Source organism: Hippopotamus amphibius, chromosome 1, assembly GCF_030028045.1.
Source record: "Hippopotamus amphibius kiboko isolate mHipAmp2 chromosome 1, mHipAmp2.hap2, whole genome shotgun sequence".
NCBI lineage: Eukaryota > Metazoa > Chordata > Mammalia > Artiodactyla > Hippopotamidae > Hippopotamus > Hippopotamus amphibius.
Genome location: NC_080186.1, coordinates 78,472,125 through 78,492,500, shown reverse-complemented (window position 1 = coordinate 78,492,500; position 20,376 = coordinate 78,472,125). Strand labels below are relative to the sequence as shown.

General features: G+C 39.6%; 1 protein-coding gene across 7 annotated transcripts in view; it reads left to right on the top strand.

Annotated features, from left to right (window-relative positions):
* Positions 1-20,376, top strand: part of LEPR (leptin receptor) — a 133,744-nt gene that overhangs the window by 30,856 nt on the left and 82,512 nt on the right. For 4 of the 7 annotated variants that reach the window (XM_057717287.1, XM_057717260.1, XM_057717284.1 and 1 more), the window contains exons 1-4: positions 5,401-5,710; positions 14,165-14,252; positions 15,424-15,512; positions 17,409-17,452. The exons of 1 other annotated variant lie outside the window; for it this stretch is intronic. The gene's annotated coding sequence lies outside the window, so the exon portion shown is untranslated. Of the gene's footprint in view, positions 1-5,400; positions 5,711-14,164; positions 14,253-15,423; positions 15,513-16,950; positions 17,077-17,408; positions 17,453-20,376 lie in introns of those variants that run through there. 2 more of the 7 variants (XM_057717275.1, XM_057717268.1) reach the window with 1 other exon arrangement.

Below are 20,376 nucleotides of genomic sequence, written 5' to 3'. Positions count from 1 at the left end.
TCCATGAGTCCATGCTAATGTAAATAAATAATTAAGTAAATAACTGTGAGAGAATAGACAAAACTCCTATACAGAATTCCAAATAATTTCTATAGATCCTCTGTCTTTAAGGAGGTGGAACAAAAGCTCACTAGTTCTTAAGTGTGGGTTGTGCATATTGACTTTCTCCCTAGGAATGCAGTATGGAAAGGGGGATAAAGAGAAATTTTACAGTAGAGAAACCTGATTAACACTATGTCAGCCAGGTGCTCAGGATGCTAACAAGTCATGCTGATAATACATAATATTGATATGATGTGATGAGAATAGCCCTTTACTTCTGATCTTCCCACATAACCTATAACCACAGTCTAAGCATGAGAGAAACATTAGATAGATCTGAATTGAGGGATATTGTACAAAATGCCTGACCAGTACTCCTCAATACTGTCAAGGCCATCAAAAACAAGAAAATTTTGAGAATTCATCACAGCCAAGAGGAGCCTACAGACATGTGGTGACTAATTGTAATGTGGTACCCTGGATGGAATCCTGGAACAAAAAAAGAACATGAATGAAATACTAATGAAATCTGAATGAAGTATGGACTGTAGTTAAAATCATCTATCAATATTCGTTCATTGATTGTGATGAATGCATCATACAAATTAAGATATTAATGATAGGGAAGGTCGGGTATGAGGTATGTGGGAACTCTCCTATCTTTCCAACTTTTCTTTAAATCTAAAACTAAAAGAGAACATTTATTTAAAAATTCCCATTCTACGTTTCACCCCATAGCGTTAACTCAGAATGTCTTGGGTGTGAGCTAGGCATCAGTATTTTATTTCTTAAGATCTCAAGTGATAACAAAGTGATAACAATGTGTAGCATAGTTTGGGAACCTCTGGGGTAGAAGTCTCTGAGGCATGGAGGCTGTATGTTGGCATTCCTTAATTCCCTCAAAATGTTCCAAACTAAATAAAAGCGTTGAGTGTTGCTCCTATTTTATACCTACATGAAGTTGAAGTTGAATTTTTAATAACGAGTGTGGTAAAAATAAAGCACTGGAACAAGTTGCCCATTTGAGCACCACTTGATGTTACACTATTGACTATGGAGCCGCTAATTGACAAACGTATCAAGTATATAATTACAAACAATATTATGTGTTAAAATGAAATTTCTCTTGTATTTTTCCCGCAATTGAAATGAAAAAAGATATTCCCATGCATACCCTTTCCTCTGTCTGGTCCCAGTTCCCCTCACCAGAGTATATCATTATGTTCTAGTGGACCCATTTTCCACCCTTTTTTGACCTGCTCTGTGCTCTCTGAGACTGACTCTATGGGTTGCAACATGCAGGGCCCCTTGCCCTCTGATTCCCAGTTGGGTTCATGCAGGATGGAGGAGATGGATAGGGTACTGTTTGCCCCACGCGTTCCCTTGCTCATGATGGTTCTGCCAGTGGCTTCCTAAGTCATCTCCAGCTCTCACTTGGCTCTGCAGACACTGTTCTCTTTCCTCAGCCCTTCAGTCCCCGAGGAAGCAATGGCTTCCTGCTGTGGCTTGTCTCTGGGTAACATATTTTTTGTTGGGTTGTTCAAAAATTTGCCTGCCCCTTTATAAATAGTTTCTTCACTGAAATAATTTTTAGTTTAACCCTTAGAAGGCGCCATCTGTTCCTTGTCAGAATTATGATGGAAACTGTCAGTGTACAGTTGCCTACTCTTTGTACTTGGAAATGATTACCACCTCCCTTTTTAAAAAAAAGTTGACATAATGTCCTGCCTACTACTTTGGCCTTAAAATGTCCTTTATTTCCTGAAGGGATGCGGATAAGAAAGAACATTATTTTCCCTAAATCTTTACTTGGCAAAGAAAAAGTTGGCAAACCTACGCTGGTTCACCACACATTTTTGAAATTTCACTTCTGAAATCCAGAGTCTGGGAACCATTGATCTAAATGAGTATTTGACTTTGAAACATTCAGGGAATTCAGCTGTAACTCGTTTTACCGCAAGAATCTTACAAATCTAGTGAAAGTTGCCAATGTGAAAGTTGTCATGGCAGGCGCTCAAGTTACTGGGGTTCAGTTGTTTGCATAACTGATTGTCCCACTCCTGAGAAAAAGGGAAATAGTATTAGGGGAAAATACAAGAAACTATAAAAATTGAAGTGGCTATTTTCTGCATCTTTCAGTATCACATGTCATTGGAGATCTGATGGGGTAAGGGATAGAGAAAGAAGATGGGGTGCATCTGGAAGTTTTAGCAAGAAGTTGAAAAGACTCTTCCATCAATTGTGGAGTTTGGTGATAGCGACTTAGAACTTCTATATTCACAGATGCAGAAACATTCGTATTTGAACTATTCCAAGTCTTTTTTATTATAAGTAGTTATAGAGGCTCATTTATAGATGACCCTATCACTAAGCAACACGCATTGGACATTTGTGTTTATCAGTGTTTCAAATGGAATACGTTTGATAATGTCAAGTACAACCAATTTATAACTGAAACAAAATCTTTGAAGTGCCTGTGCTTGGGCAAGGTAGAGGAACATAGGGTGTATATTTATCACAGTTCAGTCTCCTTGACTTTAAAATTATTCTGTGTTGAGAATGTGATAGCCTTCTTTGTTGTGTTTTATCACATTTAATTTGGACTGCAAAGGCATGAACACACGATTGGATTTTATTTGTTTGTTTGTTTTCATCTGTTTAAAAACATTCTTTTGTTTTTATTCTCATTACTTTCTCTTGTCTTCAATCAACATAAAAAAAAGACACAAAGCAATCTTTTAAAATACATTCTTTCCTTTATAAACTTTTAAAAGGGAGCTTTAAAAAGGTCAAATAGCTTTGTTATAGAGAGAAATTTTTTTTTCACACAGTTAAAATCCAAACACAAGCTATTGTTTATGTAACATGAAAGAACAATTGGTAAACTCAAGGATTTTCTTTCTCTTTACATTTCTACCACTGAAACAAATTAATAGAAACTTTAAACCTTGATATATTTTCTCATTTATCTGGTGGTAAAGACCATTCCATGGAAAGCCTGGGAATGTCAGTAACTATGTTTCTTACCTTGTGGAGAGATTACTAAGAGGGAGTGAAGCCCACCCATGCTGGGAGGCAGAGATAAGAGATGGAGAAGTTACTGGTGGTTCTAGGGTTCTTGAACACCAGCTACATGTGTGCTCTTCCTGTTATTTGACTGTTCAATTCTACCTGATTCCATGAAATAAAAATTCCCCTTTTTGGCTAAGCTATTATGTTGGATTAGCTAATTAAGACTGAGTTAGCTTACTACAATGTGGTATCACCTCACACCTGTTAGAATGGCATCGTCAGAAAATCTACAAACAGTAAATGCTGGAGAGGGTGTGGAGAAAAGGGAATGCTCTTGCACTGTTGGTGGGAATGTAAATTGATACAGCTGCTATGGAGAACAGTATGGAGGTTCCTTGAGAAACTAAAAATAGAGTTACCATATGACCCAGCAATCCCATTGCTGGGCATATACCCAGAGAACACCATAATTCAAAAAGACACATGCACTCCAATGTTCATTGCAGCACTATTTACAATAGCCAGGGCATGGAAGCAACCTAAACATCCAACAACAGATGAATGGATAAAAAGATGTGGTGCATATATACAATGGAATATTACTCAGCTGTAAAAAGCAATGAGACTGGGACATTTGTAGAGACATGGATGGACCTAGAGACTGTTATACATAGTGAAGTGAGTCAGAAAGAGAAAAATAAATATCGTATATTAACACATATATGCGGAATAAAGAAAAATGGTACAAATCAACTGGTTTGCAAGGCAGAAATAGAGACACAGATGTAGAGAACAAACATATGGACACCAAGTGGGGAAAGCGAGGAGGGTTGGGGGGGGAATGAATTGGGAGATTGGGATACCAAATTGTACACTCTAAATATCTGCAGTTTATTGTATGTTAACTGTATCTCAATAAAAGTTCTAAAAAAAAAAAAAAGACTCTGTTAGCTTAAATAAAAAGAGGGACTTAAGGAAAGATCCTGAGGTAGCTCACAGAATTAAAAGAAAAGTTGATCAGTGAGGCTTCAGGAAGACAGGAGTAGGTACTCATGCGGGCACTCAGAGCCTAGGGCCTGGAGTTAGGTGCCATCAAGACTCACGTTTCCCTCATGTGGCCTCTGTGGAGGAATAGTTTGATATATTACCTGCATGTTTTTCCCCAAGTATTTACCCCTTAACCCTCTTCCATTCATGGGCATTTTTGTGTCCATTGTCACAGAAGGAGATGTTACAGCAGACTGTGTTTGAGTCTCAGAAACACAGACCAGGAACCAATTCAAGCTCTGAACACTAAGAGAGCTTTCCCAAGTTCGGGGGAAAAGAAGAACACCAAGAGGGGAAGCAAGGAGAGCTAAGTTGGTATACCATTGAGAAAGAAGCCTGCACCCAGTAGATAACTCCACCACTAACAACACATAATGACAATTTACGTTTATTGGTATTTTAAATCGAATATGTTTCATCCTCTCAAGTACAGTGAATCTATAATAGAAACAAAAATTTTGAAGTACCCTATGAAGTTTGTATCAGAGGATTGAACCTTATGGGGGAGCAGTCACAGACACCCCCACTGAATCCGGGGAACTCCAAAAGTCGAGAGAATCACAGAGGAGGAAGATCCATTGCCCTTTAACCTAGATAGAGCTAGGGGTGGAATGAAGGCCCTAGGGCTCTTGGCAACTTGGGGCAGCATGGCACAGTACGTAGGAATGGCCGTGTGATGAAGGAAGTCAAATCTACAGTAGCCTCGTAAAGTTCCAACCTGACTCACTTAAGATGTAGGAGCAGTAGAATAATTCCTGAGAGTAGCATAGATGTGGTTCTGGGCCTTGTAAAGCCTCACCAAGGTGCCTATAGCCCACAGTGGTGTTTGGCGAACACGTCTTAGTGTACTTCGGAAAGGCGTCAGGGGCAAGCAAGGAGAGTCATTGATTCTGCAGTGACCTTTGGCATGGACCCATGTAGATCAACACCTGAAAAACAGGCAGGATGAAGAGTCAGGTGCCAAATTCTACAGATGACAAGGATCAGGACCTTTGTTTCTCCTGGGCCCTGCTTTCCCTTCCCCTCCCGTTGTCCCCTGCTCAAAAGTTAAGGAAAAGAAATAGAACCTGGAATCCATAGAGGTTTAGCTTCTATCAATTGGTAAAACAGGATTTCACCGAAGAAATGGAGCTCACTGGCATGAAAAAATTAAGACACTTTCTCAACACCTGCTTATGTGGCTTGACATTCAAATTCTGTCTTCTACCTCAGACTATGTTCATTCACGTGGCAGAGAAGCTGGCTGCTGGCAGCTGCAGCTCACAACCACACAGATTCACCAACTGAGGGGGAAAAGCTCTTCATTACCCCTTTGACTCCCACCCCCTGGAACCCCCATCCCAGCTCCTGTTGGCAAAGCCTCAGACACCAACCTTGACTGGCCTTTCTCTAGTCATGTTCCCACTCCACTGACCAATTACAGAGCCAGGAGTGTAAGATTCTGCGATAGATCCAGCTTGGGTGACATGCTACATAGTCTCTGAAGCCAGGATGCTACAACCGGCAACCCCAGCTAGATGCATGTGCCTGGAGTCAGGGAAGAGCAGTTCCTCTGCCAGAAGGAAACACGTTGACCAGAAGAAGAGAAGGAGAGGTGGTTGATAAAATAGTAAGTATCCTCCATAATCTGTTTGTATTGGGTGTCTATCTGGTAGGACCATGCTAATACAGGTTTCCTTAATGTCACATTGATACGCTCAAGGCGAGTAACTAAAATGATGAACAGAATACTATGTCTTTTGCAACCAAATAGTTCAGAACTAGAACCTGGGCTCTGAAAAAAGCAAACAAAAAACCCCACAACACAGTCTTTTTCATCGTAAATCTGTAAACTTTGCAACAGCTTAACCACGAGACTCCGTTTATAGGCCAGCGGATACCCTGGTGCTGTTTGCTCTTAAATCCCATTGTACTCCTGCAGAGGACAAAGTGCTTTGTGCTATGTGAAAATTGCCCTACAGCATGTGTGTACCAGTCATCAGGATTATTAGAAATATTGGCCACTTTCCTTTAAGGTCCGTAGGGACTTAAATTTGAAACACATTTCTATGAAAACTTCATTTAGCTGCATGATTCTGAAATGATTCTAGCCAGCTGTTCATTCATAGCAGCCTTTTCAGGCAACTGTCTAGGAGTAATTTCTCCATATTTATTCTCTTAACTTTACTTCTTAATGTATTCTTTCAGATGCAAGGAAATGGTAATTACTTTGGCTTAAGCATAAAACTTGGAGAACTTTGTAATTTCTCTTACATCCTAATGTCCATGTCTGGTAAAGAGGTAAATAGATAACAAATATGAAAATAGTGCTTGAAATATGGGAAAAAATGTAAAAGATAAATTCCTTGAGGAAAAGTCATATTTTAGCCCAGGTTCTGATACTAATTTTAAGCTTACAGTGAAATAAGTTTTATTCTTGGGAGTAAATTGTAAACAAGTAATCCAATTGGTTTGCCTTTCAACTTGAAATAGTTTTTTTGTTGAGGTTTAAATAGCTGCTGTGAAAATACTGGGTGTTTAGATAGATTCAAGGGTGTATTGTACAGCAGGGGAATATAGCCAATATTTTGTAATAACTGTAAATGGAAAGTAAGCTTTAAAAATTGTATAAAAATTTAAAAAATAAAAATAGTGAGTTTCATTTGTGTTATATAGCTTTTTAGGTAGTGGGGGGCGGGTAATACAATTCTGCCTCATTTATGTTGGTAGCATTTTTTTTTTAAAGCTCTTTATTGGAATGTAATTGCTTTACACTGTTGTGCCAGTTTCTGCTGTACACCAAAGTGAATCAGCTGTATTTATACATATATCCCCATATCCCCTTCCTCCCACGACTCCCTCCCACCCTCCCTGTCCTGGCCCTTTAAGGCATCACCCATCATCGAGTTTATCTCCCTATGTTATGCAGCAGCTTCCCACTAACTATTTTACAGTTGGTAGTTTATATATGTCAATGCTACTCTCTCACTTTGTCCCAGCTTCCCCTTTGCCCCCCCCCCCACCCTGTGTCCTCAAGTCCATTGTCTACATCTGCATCTTTATTCTTGCCCTGTCACTGGGTTCATCAGTACCAATTTTTTAGATTTCATATATATGAGTTAGCATACGGTATTTGTTTTTCTCTTTCTGGCTTACTTCACTCTGTATGACCGACTCTAAGTCTATCCACCTCATTACAAATAACTCAATTTCATTCTTATTTATGCCTGAGTAGTATTCCATTGTATATATGTGCCACATCTTCTTTATCCATTCCTCTGTTGATGGGCATTTAGGTTGCTTCCACGTCCTGGCTATTGTAAATAGAGTTGCAATGAACATTATGGTACATGTTTCTTTTTGGATGATGGTTTTCTCTGGATATATGCCCAGTAGTGGGATTGCTGGGTCATATGGTAGTTCCATTTTTAATTTTTTAAAGAACCTCCAAACTGTTTTCCATAGCGGCTGTACCAACTTACATTCCCACTAACAGTGCAGGAGGGTTCCCTTTTCTCCACACCCTCTCCATATGCTGGTAGCATTTTAAAGAGAGAGAGAGAGAAAAAAAAAAAAAAAGGTGTTCCAATAGATGAGGAGCCTAAATGAATTACAGGTTGGGGCTGCTGGCCAGTGAACAGCACTTGACAGTAACTGGGCTACCTGAGGCCTTAAGGAGCATCTGAATGGCTGTAGTTCTCAGGATCAGTTTTCAAAGAACACATGATCCTACTACATTTTCTCTGATCATATTATCATTTTAGATAACTTGGAAAGGTACAAATAACCAAGAAAACAATCTCCTAAATTGGATAATCTAAAGATAGTCACTGGAAACATTTTGGTGTATTTCTCATCTTTTTTCCTACACATATATAACTTAAAATATATTTAAGTTGTATTGAGATTATTTTGTATATATAATTCCTATAATATATATGCTATGGAAATTTAGAATAAAAATCTTTCTTTGGCATGTGAATTTTAAACAGTGCAATAGGTAAATAATCATTGTAAAGTACTATTCATAAAAAAGCATTTTTGTTTTTGTTTCTTTTAATTATGCAAATGGAAAACTACAAGATTTGCTTCTTATACTTCTGTCCAATGCATATTAATTGAGCAATTTCTACATCCAAGATAATGTGATAAACACTTTGGCAGATTAAAAACAGAACAAAACATTTATAAGACACAACTTTTGCCCTCAGAGCATTTTATATATCAATAGATAAATGCTAAACTAACCATTAGATGAATCAGAGAGTGTTTCATCATAAAATAGAGACAAAATAATTTTCCAAACGATCATAGGCCATAGATAGAAGAGCTCCAATTTGGGAGATTACAAAGATGGGTCAGTTTAGTTGGATCTTAGCGTATGGCTAGGATTTCAACCAGAGAATGACGGTGATGGGTAACGGTTGAAGGAAGGGTGCTGTGGAATGGAGGAAGAACATTCAGGATGGAATAACATGAACAAAAGCAAGAAGGGAAAAAAAATGCAAAGGTGTGTTTAGGTAACTATGAGTTGACCTCTGTAGTAGAAGAAAACACTGGTAAAGTAAATCTCAAATGATACACTAAAAATGAATTTGAATGCCAGACTGAGTTTTTTTTGCAGGCAGTGCAGAACCACAGATACTTTTGAAAAGGGGCATAAAATGATCAGGGCTATACCTTAAGAATATTACATGGGGCATACATTTCCTAGAGTGTATGATATGTCATTTGTGTGTAGGCTCGTGTTCATATAATGGTTTTCTAAATATCCTTTAATTTTTTATTATAAATTAATACGGTTTTATTTTTCTTTCTATACCCCCAAATACCTTTTTAGAACTTCTTAAAAGAGCATAAGAATTTCCTAAAGTATTTTAATGTTTAAACTTCTTTGTCATTAGTATTTGTTTTTTATAATTTATAACAACAATGAAGTATTCATTTTTTCTGTTTATATTTATTCTCTTTGTCTCTCTTTCATGAAACGCTTCATTCACTCAAAAACTATTTATGGACAAATATATGAATAGAATGTGTTATATAATGAGTATTATAGGAATTAAGTGCTGTGGCTAATTTGGGATAAATTCTGGGCCTGAAGATAGCATTTTAGTAAGAGGAATTTTGAATATCATTCATTTAAGGAAAAATGCTAGCACGCGAGATAAACAAACTTTATTAGTTGATACTAATTATCCTGGTTATTAAGAATTTGGAAATTTAGATTTCTCTTGTTTGTTCTTTAATTTCCTTTCTAAATTTTTAAAATGTTTTTCTTTCATTGCTTGTGAATCATCATAAGCTGTCAAATTGCTTAGTGGGTCTCTGACTCCTTAGCTGAACTGTTTAAAGTCAAAGCCTGCCCATGTGTGTTAAACAATCTACGTCAATTAATTTTCTTGTTTTAGATTTACTGACTCACTCCATTTGGACTGAAAAGTAGGTAGATAGATAGGCAGATGTATATAGATATAGATAGATATAGATATGGGTACAATGAAGAACAGATGCTGGCAAAGTAAGCAAAGCAATCATCACCTTTGGAGGAAAAAATTGTTCGTGCTCCGTGATTCAACTATACCATGGAGAGTAGCTAACATTTAAAATACGTAACATCATTTACACACAAAAACTTCTACATATAAACACTCTGAAGCTGCAGCTCCAAATCATAGATTATTTGGTGTGGTGGGGACCTTAATTACCATCGCTCTAGTCTAACCTCTTTCCCACCCAGTGTTGTCATACAGTATTTCTGATGGACAGTCTTTTAGCCTCTATTTAAAAATATCTAGTGATGAAGAGCTCAATGTCTCACCAGGTTGAGGGGCCACTAGGAGTTGGTGCCCAAGCCTCTCCCTATTCTCTCCCCAGGTGGTACCTCCTGCCCTCAGCCTGGGCCTTCCCCAGTGGTGTTAAAGATAAGCGTGATTCCTCTACCTTCAGCTCTTTTCAGAGGCATTCTGCCCACAGTGCCTAGTCCTCAAGGGCCCCAGTCAGATGGCCAAGGTTATCACTCACGCTGCTCTTGGGAAACCAAAAACCAGCACTAAAATAAAGCTGAATGATGGAAAAAAAATTTTTTTTGAATGTTTGATGTTTTTATCATTCCTTTCATTACCATCCTGTTAAGCTCAATTTACAACTGAAAAGTGATAGATAAATATATATTATGCAGTTAACTTACTGAGCATTTCCTTCAGAATGTATGTACCTGTATTTCACGTAAGAAAAAAATGATTTCTCAGTATTCCTATGACAATTGCTCCATGTAGGAATAATAGTCAACGTAACTACAACTCTATTTTCAGGCCAATCATACATCTTTAGATCATAGCACTCATGGGACATTGCCCTAAATTTGTAATCAAAATGTCTTCAGAAATAAATCATGGAATTGAAAAGAAGGTAAAATAAATTCTTAAGACAAATAGCTATGAAATCTGGACAGAAGTCTCCTTAGTTTCTCATCTTCTATAAACAGCTTTACAAATCACTTGGAAAATCAGCCTAGAGATAAACGTAATAAACCACATTTCCCAACCATTCTTGAGGTTGTTCTTTCTTGAGATGTGATCAAACAGTACCTGTTGTTGAGACGGTAATAAGGCCAGACCCTGATACTCAAGCTTTGATTCTGGATCAGTTTGTTGGCTTGGACTCACCAGGAAGCCCATTCTACTTCTAACGGCTGTGAGAGCTAGAAAGCTATTTCTTTGATTTGGTTTAAATCTGGCCACCTATGCTTTCTATTCGCTGACTTTCGTTTACAGGAGCTATATATAGAAAAATCTACCACATCTTCGAATGATTGTCTTTCCAGTGTTTGAGTTAAACAGTAATTCTTGCTTTCCTCCAAAAGCTAATTTTCTCTAGTTTCATTTGGTGTGCCTATTAAAATACAGAGTTCTGGGGACTTCCCTGGTGGTTCAATGGTTAAGAATCCGCCTTCTAATGCAGGGGACATGAATTCGATCTCTGGTTGGGGAACTAAGATCCCACATGCCAGTGGGCAACTAAACCCGTGCCACAACTACTGAGTCTATGCTCCGCAACTACTGAGCCGGCCTGCTCTGGAGCCCATGTGCCACAACTAGAGAGAAGCCTGCATGTGGCAATGAAGAGCCCACATTCCGCAACAAGGATCCTGTGTGCTGCAACTAAGTACCGTAACTAAGGCCCAATGCAGCCAAAAATAAGTAAATATTAAAAAAAAAAATACAGAGTTCTATTTCCCCATCTCCAGAAGCTTTTATTCATTCGGTCTGTGGTGGGCTCCAGGATTTATGTCTGTTTTGCAGTATGATCTGTGTTTGCAACTGAGTAGCTTTATCAGCCTGTTTCCTATATGTAGAAATTTGGGGGTCCAACAGCTTTCTTCCATTTTGTATGCTGTCTCTTTAATTCCAAGCTGGCAGTGTTTCTGCTGGTATAAAATACTCAACAATCTGTAAAGTCTCCTGCATATGTTAAATGAGTTCACTTCAGAAGAACAGAGGCTTGTCTATAGATGTTCCCTAGATAATCCCATCTCTCTATTGGAGCTTTGAGGGGAACAATGAGGCAGTCTTTCCAGAGAGACTTATGCGACTGAACATTCTGACTTATTAATCTTTCCGAAGTATCAGCCAAAGGTTGACCAGCTGTATTCTTGGCTTTTTCTCTGCATCATGCTTTCCTGGTAGTGAATCTCTTAATTTTTTTTTTTTTTTTTTTTGAAACTGGGAAGCTGAGAACTTTTCAAATCAAGTCCGGGTTCCTTGTTTAACAGTTCTTTCCTCAAGCTGGACAGCCACATGTAAATCAATGAAGTTAGAACACACCCTCACACCATACACAAAAATAAACTCAAAAAGGCTTAAAGACTAAACATGAGACATGACACCATAAGATTCCCAGAAGAGATCATAGGGAAAACATTCTCTGATATAAATTGTACCAATGTTTTCTTAGGTCAGTCTCCCAAGGCAATAGAAATAAAAACAAAAATAAACAAACAGGACCTAGTTAAACTTACAAGCTTTTGCACAGCAAAGGAAACCATAAACAAAATGAAAAGACACCATACAGATTGGGAGAAAATAATTGCCGACAATGTGACCGACAAGGACTTAATTTCCAAAATATACAAACAGCTTATACAACTCAACCAAAAAAAATACCAAACAACCCAATTGAAAAATGGGCAGAAGGCCTAAATAGACATTTCTTCAAAGAAGAAATACAGATGGCCAATAGGCACATGAAAAGATGCTCAGCATCACTAATTATTAGAGAAATGCAAATCAAAACCACCTTACACTGGTCAGAATGGCCATCATTAAAAACTCTACAAATAGCAAATGCTGGAGAGGATGTGGAGAAAAGGGAACCCTCCTACACTGTTGGTGGGAATGTAAGTTGGTGCAGTCACTATGGAAAACAGTAAGGAGGTTCCTCAGAAAACTAAAAATAGAATTATCATATGATCCAGCAGTCCCACTCCTGGGCGGTATATCCAGACAAAACTCTAATCCAAAAAGATACATGCACTCCTATGTTCATAGCAGCATTATACACAATAGCCAAGACATGGAAACAATGTAAATGTCCAAGGACAGATGAATGGATAAAGAAGATATGGTACCTATATACAGTGGAATACTACTCAACCATAAAAAAGAGCAAAGTAATGCATTTGCAGCAACATGGATATAACTAGAGATTATCATACCGAGTGAAGTAAGTCAGAAAGAGAAAGACAAATACTATGTGATATCACTTATATGTGGAATCTAAAATATAACACAAATGAACCTATCTACAAAACAGAAACAGACTCACAGACATAGAGAACATCTTTGTGGTTGCCAAGGGGGAGGGGATTGGGGGAGGATGGAGTGGGAGTTTGGGGTTAGTAGATGTAAGCTATTATATATGGGATGGATAAACAACAAGGTCCTACTGTGTAGCACAGAGAACTATATTCGCTATCCTGTGATAAACCATAATGCAAAATAATATTAAAAAAGAATGTATATAAATGTATAACTGAATCACTTTGCTGTACAGCAGAAATTAACACGACATTGTAAATCAACTGTACTTCACCATGCATAAAGGTTAAAGTCCAGTTGACCTTCAAAATCCACATGACTTTCACAGTTCTTCCTATTAGACTTCTATATACTTTTTCAAGTATGCTTTTCTGAACATACCCTGAGCTCCAGCTACACTACTTGAAGTTCCCTAGGGTACCATGCATTTCCTCCTCTGTGCCTTTCTTTCCACCCTCTGTTCCCTTGCATGGAGTGCCCTATACCAACCTGGTTGAACTTAGGGAATCCTCACTTCACTCCTTTTGGGAAGAAAGGACGCATGGCTATTTATCTTGGTAATTGTACCTAATACACAATAGATATTGATTATCTATTAAGGGAAAAATAAATTATCAATGTATAACTGCCAGAATGGTTTCCAGAGATGCTTGAAGACTAAGTGATACAACTAAATGAGATGAATAGTTTGAAAACATAAGCAAACATAATCGAGTACTATGTAACCAGTACCATTCTAAAGGCATAGTAATGATCTCATCACTTCTGATGACATTTCAGAAAGGTGATTAGTATCATCTCCATTTTACAAAAAAGGAAGCTGAGCGAGAAAGAGGGTAAGGAACTTATTCAAGGTCTTATAATATGTGTGCATAAAGACTCAGGCAATCAGACTCCAGAGCCCATGTACTTGACTACATGGCCTCCAAAGCATATAAAAGCATTTTTCAAAGTCCTTTGTAAATGTAAAATTTTAAGATTTGTGTGGTAATCAGACACATAATCAAGAGCTGTCATTGTCATCTCTTTAAAAATAACTTTCCAGGAAACATTTAGAACACCATAAAAAGGGTGAATTGCCAACTGTTTCAATTAAACAACCAAACTTTTTGAGTGTCTATTGTAGTGGATATCTATCTGGGCTTTTTTGCCCATTGTTCCTTCAGTAAGAGCACCCTAATCTTATTTTGAGGTGCCATTTTCCCCCCACTATAAGTTATTTGGTTAGGGTGAGATCAATTCTCTTCCCATTTCTTGTTTTCCAGGCGTGCACAGGTGACTCACACCTGTCTGGTCATCATATTCTAAGTTATTGGCCACCATGACTTATTCAGAGATGGGTTCATGACACAAGTAAGTCAATGAATGGGACTCAGTTTGGTAGATATTAACACATTGGTTGATGGTTTATGATTGTAAGAGTAGAAGAGTAAGAAGGAAACTCAAAGAGGAAAGAGGTGAACCAGGAGAGAGTGGAGTCATTGAAATCACTGTTTGTAAAGTGTTTCAAGAAGTAATGCATCAATATAATGAAATTAATAGTTGGAACTATTAACTGAGATACTTGGACAAAATATTTTATTCACTTTAAGTAACTATAACTTCAGTTATGATCTATTCTTTCCAGCAGGATTTCTATCTGTGTAAATAGGCACATATTGATTTTTTTTAAAAAGAGAAGATAGATCATCTCATTATTTTCTTTTTTAAATCAAAGATTTCCTGTTAGGGGTTTTTCCTTCATTCAGGAAAATACTGAATGAGTCAGGGTGTTAATCAGTTTTGCTCTAGTAAATCCTATCTTCTGGAGATGTTTCTCAGTGTGGCGATAATTGCCTAGTTGATTGATAGTGATTTATTTGTACTCATCTATTCATTCAACAACTCTTTATCAAGTTTCAGGTATGCACTAGACATTGCGCCAGAGGAAATGAGTTTCAAACGTGTCCTGTAACCTAGAATGTAAACTCCATAGGAGCTCATGACTCAGAGCCTGGTGCCTAGCAGACATTCAGTATTGGATCACATTATCAGAAATCCGTACATATGGATGTGGGGTGTATTTCTGTATTAATTTAACAATGGTAGCTTCTGTGGAGCTATGCTTGGCCTTCAAATGTTTCCTATGACTTAAACATGAATTAAAGGCATGGACCTCTACTTTTTTTCCTTATGACAGTTATTCCTCATAAGCCCAGGTTTAATTAAAATTATTTTTAAACTTATTTTTAGCAGTTCACAATAAAATAATTATACCTGGTATCAATACAATTTTGAATGGTGGTCCTGGAATGACACTCTGATACCACAGCAGACAATGATTTTGGTCCCTGTTAGTTTACTAGCTTTAGTGGGTTGAATGGTGTCTTCTCCCCAAAATATGTCCACATCCTAAACTCCAGAACCTGTGAATGTGACTTTATTTGGAAAAAGGGTCTTTGTAGATTTAATTAGTAAGGATCTCAAGCTGAGATCATCCTGGATTATCTGGATGATTTCCAATTCCAATGACAAATGTTTTTAGAGGAGACAGAAGAGAAGAAGACACAGACACAGAGGGGAAGTCCATGTGAAGATGGCGGCAGAGACTGGAGCCACCAGAAGCTGAATGAGGTAAGGAAGGATTCTCTCCTAGGGCTTTGGGAGGTGTAGGGACCTGATGACATCTTGACTTTGGACTTCTGGCCTTCAGAATAGTGAACAAATATATTTCTGTTATATTAAGCATTGAGTCTGTGGTCATTTGTTAAGGCAACCGTAGAAAACTAATATGCTAGTTCATAGAAACTATCTAATTAAAGATTCTCTTGGGTTGTTTTGTTTCACAATAATTTGAGGAAGTCAGTATCTTTACTCCAATTCTTGTTTTCATCCAATGAAGACATTTGTCTCCATTAAAGTGACACTGGTCCCGGGAAGATATTCCTCTGGGGGAAAAGTTCCATTTACAAAGCTCCACAGGTTGGCTAAGTGGCTGGGTCAGGGAGCAGGGAAACGTTGCTTCTGGCTCTGCCCACCTTTGGACTAAGTTTTTTGTGTCTCTGATGCCTCTTTCTATGAGGGTGTTAGGCAAGTTCATTTGCAAATTAACCATCCACCCAATCTAGAGTAGTCTACTCCGCTTTATTCTTTCTTCCTCACTCTGTTGGATTTTTTCATATCACCCTTCACAATTGGTAATTATATGAATACCTGCTTGTCATAACTCCAAGTTCAAGGAACGTAATAACCGCACCCAGCATATTGTGTGGCACTCAGTAGGGCCTCAACAAACACGTATTAAAGAATAAACAAATAAACGAGTGAACATTTTGAGTGGAGAGCAAGAAAATGCTTATTACTTTGGGGTTGCAATCAGGCTGTTCAAGGACAGATTTTTTTTTTTTTAATTTACTACGTTAAACGCCGTTGAATTTCAAGACTGAAAAGAAACGTTCCTTCCTGACAAACGTGACCAACATGCTTCGCTGAAACATTCTGGGTGACAGGAAACGCATGACCTCACTACTTCTGGTCTTTTCCATTTCGCTTTTCTTTCCCACTCCTCCCGGTTATTACAGTCTTTCGTGTAGCATTTTGCACACCTGATGCACAGAGACCTGGAGGTCTGGGAGCGGGAGGGACAGAGGGGACCCCAGTGCCCAGCCCAGGGTCTGAGCGCCATGGGCTCAGGGTGGGCGCGCGGTAGCTGGCGGTTGGGTGAGGTAGCGGCGCCACCTTTCTGCTGGGTTCGCCTCTAGAGTCCCCTTCCCTGCGGGCGGAGAGGTCCTTCTCCCCAAACTCCTCGCTTTTCCTCCCCCAGGCCCGCCGCTACGCGCAGCCGCATCCCCGCCGCCGCGCCCGTCACCTGCGCGGGCGCCCCGCCGGCTCGGGGGCCTCTCCTCCTGCCCCGGGAGCGGTGGCGGAGGGCGCGGGGCGCGCGGGGCGCGCGGGCGGCCACCCGGCTCTTCCCTCCCTTCTCTCTCCCCACGCCCGCCTCTCCCTCCGCTCCCCCTCAGCCCCTCCTTCCACACTCCCCTGCCTCCTCTCTCCTGAGAGTTGCCCGGCACCTTCGGCAACGAGTTTGGAGCCGCCCGACCGCAGAGCCCACGGCCGGCCGAGCGCGAGCCACGCAGGTGCCCGAGCCCCCGCGCCGCCGCCATCTGTGCCTCCGCCTGGGTGGGCCCCGGGCCTCGAGGTGGGACCCCGCTCTCTCTCCTCCACCCCCTACTGCCACCTCTTCCCGCTCCCGGCCACGCGAGGAGCCGGGCGCCGGGGCGCGCGTGGCCGGCCGGAGCCCGCGGGCCACCCGGGGGACCGGGAGGCCGGGGCGGGTTGGGCGGCGCCACCGGAGGGGCCCGCGCCTGGAGGGAGGGGCGGCGGGGCTCTGCTTCTCCCCGGGCAGGCGCTCGGGAGGCCCCCGGGGCGAGGCGCATCGGGGTGCGCGGCCGAGGGCAGCCAGCCCAGCCTGGGCGCGCACCTGCCGGGCGCCCCAGGAAGGACTTGCCACCCGGCCAACTTCTTTTCCAGGTCGCCTTCTTACTTGGAAACTGAAGGGACTGCGACGGAAACCAGTAAGCTCTGGGGCCCGGAGGAAGGATTTGTTGGTTTGGATGACAAAAGAAAAAATTGCTGTAGGGGTGGTTAAGCCCGGAGCTTCTGTTTCCATCTCCCGCTCTCCCCAAGCAAATGAATAAAACAAAACAACAAAACCCAGTCCCAGCCAAAGTACTTATTTAAAGGGGCTTGTAGGGATGAGAAAAGAGACCTAGCCGAGGAATTACTTTGGAAACCCCAGGTAGGATGTGGCCATTTGAGAAAGTGGTTATTTGGGGTGCTATTTGTAGGACTTGGGTTTGCAAGCAGGAGATTGGCTCTTGTAAGCCTGAGGGGGTACCTTACATTGAGGGGCTGCCTGGAGTGTCCCCTGTTAACTTTCCTTTACTTAAGTATTAAAATATGTTGAAACAAATACTCTTTCAGAGCTCTGGACTTGGAGTCGGAACATCTGGCTTTTGGTATGATTTGCCATTTACCGTGACAGCTGTGGTTAGTTTAACCTCTTTGGGCCTCAGTTTCCTCATAACGTCGACTTAGAAGGTTGGATTAAAATTCTGAGGGCCTTTTAATAGTAGCTGTTTCCCAACTTAAAAATGTATAGTTTCTTTAACTTTTTAACATGTTACAAACATTGCTAGATTCATAATTTCATGAAATTAAAAAAATCTATATTGATCTTGGCATTTTGTTTGTATGCATTTATGACTTATGCTTTTAGGGCTTTCCAACCAAAACTTAAAGAGAAAAACACTTATAAAAGAGCTCAGAAATATATAGTTTAGTTGTGAATATTTAGATCACCTCTCAGTCTAGTTTAAAGAATCGTGTTTGACTTGAAGTTAATATTTGCAACACTGCAACAGAAACATGTGGCTTTAGTGTAATACTTACTCGCTTTTAGTATTGTATATTTGGAGGAAATAAAAATTTTTTTGGAGGGAAACAAAAATTGCACCTTGCCTATCAATTTTTGCTCTTGAACAGTGTTTGTTAGTTTTTAGCATGAAGTTGTGTGCAGAATATTAAAAAAATGGTTTCAGGTCACTTTAGAGCCTCGCCAAAATTAAGCTCAATAGCAGAGATGCCAATTCTAGTAATGCATTTTAGTTGTTTTGGAATGGATCCCGGAAAAATAGCAGAGGTTAACTAAACAGATAAACCAGAAATTGGGAATTGGTACACACGCACACACACAAAGTTGTACAAGAAGTGTGTACTAGAGAGTGTCATTGAGATTTTTATTTCCTTTTGATAAAAAACAAACAACTGTTGACTTGCTTTAGCAGACAGAGAATGTTAGAATAGCTTTTGTTGTTCCTCGTAATTCAGAATTATTTGAGACTTAGTCATCAATAGTTGGGATAGGTTTAGAAGTGTCTCTGGCTCTTTTTGGTGGCTTTGATCTAAAATAAAATAATGTGTTCCCACCCAGCATGTGCTTTATATTCCGTTTGGGAGAGTGGAATGGATTTGAAGTACTCTTTTATGAACATGTTTAAATTTATTTTCATTGTCTTTTCACCTTTGGACTGGAAGTGTCATCAATTATTCAGGTATCTGTCTTCCATCGTAGTCTCTGGTGAAGTAGATGATCATCTCCTTTGAAAGAGATGCCCAAACTGTTAAGGAAATTGGTTGTTGAATGAACAGAGAGTAGTAGAACTCAAATATCCTGGCTTCTAGTCGCTTGTTGGAAAACAGCTGCAAACAGTGGATGGATCTGCTCCGCGTCCAACTCATTCATGGCTTGGGAGAGCCATTGCTGTTGGCAGAAGCTCTGTTCCTGTTTTGCAGTGAATTTACCAAGAAAAAAACAGTTGTGTCTTCACAGTTAGGTCACTATTATATAACTAAAAGGTTTGTATTTGTGAAGCGCAATATCCCAAGGGGGTCTTAGAAATAAAACTTAAAAAATATCTAGAAAAAGAAAAGAATTGCCTTGGCAGATGTTGTACTGCATTTTTCATACTGAGAGCCAAACACATACTAAAAAACATGTCCTGTGGAGTTAAAAATGAAGGAAAGGGCTTACGGTCTGCTCTAATTCTTTTAAGATTTTTATGTGATTTATAAATTCCACTTTTAATTAAATCAGAAAGGCACAAATGGTCGCCTCCTGGCCAGACCTAGTACATATAACCTTTTGGAGTTTCAATTCAAATTTGTTCGGCTTATAATTTGAAATGTTCCTCTTCAAATTTTTTTTTAAAACTTCTGTAACTCCATAGTGATATGGAGTTGTCTTTTCATACACATGATCTTATTAATCTTTAAATTTTTTGAACTGTGACATATACAGGGAGAAGAGTATATAAAACAAAGGTACTGGTTGACAAATAATATAGCCAATCATTATAACAGATAATTATAAGACAAATACCCATTATTTACCGTACAAGTAAGAGAATATGCTGATACCCAGAAACCGCTTGCCTGTTCCTTCCTAATCACAATTTTCCTTTTAGTTAAAAAAGTATATGAATATAGGAGGCATTCTTTCATAGATTCTTTTGCTTAACATTATGTTTGTGAGACTAAGCCATTTCCTCTCCATTTTAAAGCATAAACTTGAAAAGAGATGTCTGTATTCCCTATCATTGGTTCATTTCTTCACATTCTCTCCTACACCTACTTCTATCACTCTTTTGTTTTCAGTACTCTGCTGAAACAGTTCCTGTCACTGTCACCCGTGACATCACCTCTCCCAAATCCAATAGTCAGTTGTCACCTTTGATCTTACTTCACCTGTTGGTAGCATTGTCACAGTTATCACTCTCTGCTCTTTGTAATATTTCCTTGTTGACCTCCAGGACATGACGTACTCTTGATTTTTCCTCCTTCTTCACTAGCCATTGCTTTCGGTCCCCTTTGCTGATCTCTCTTCTGCTCTCAGAGGTTTTAAACTTAGAATGTCTTAAGCTGTAGTCCTCGGGAGCTC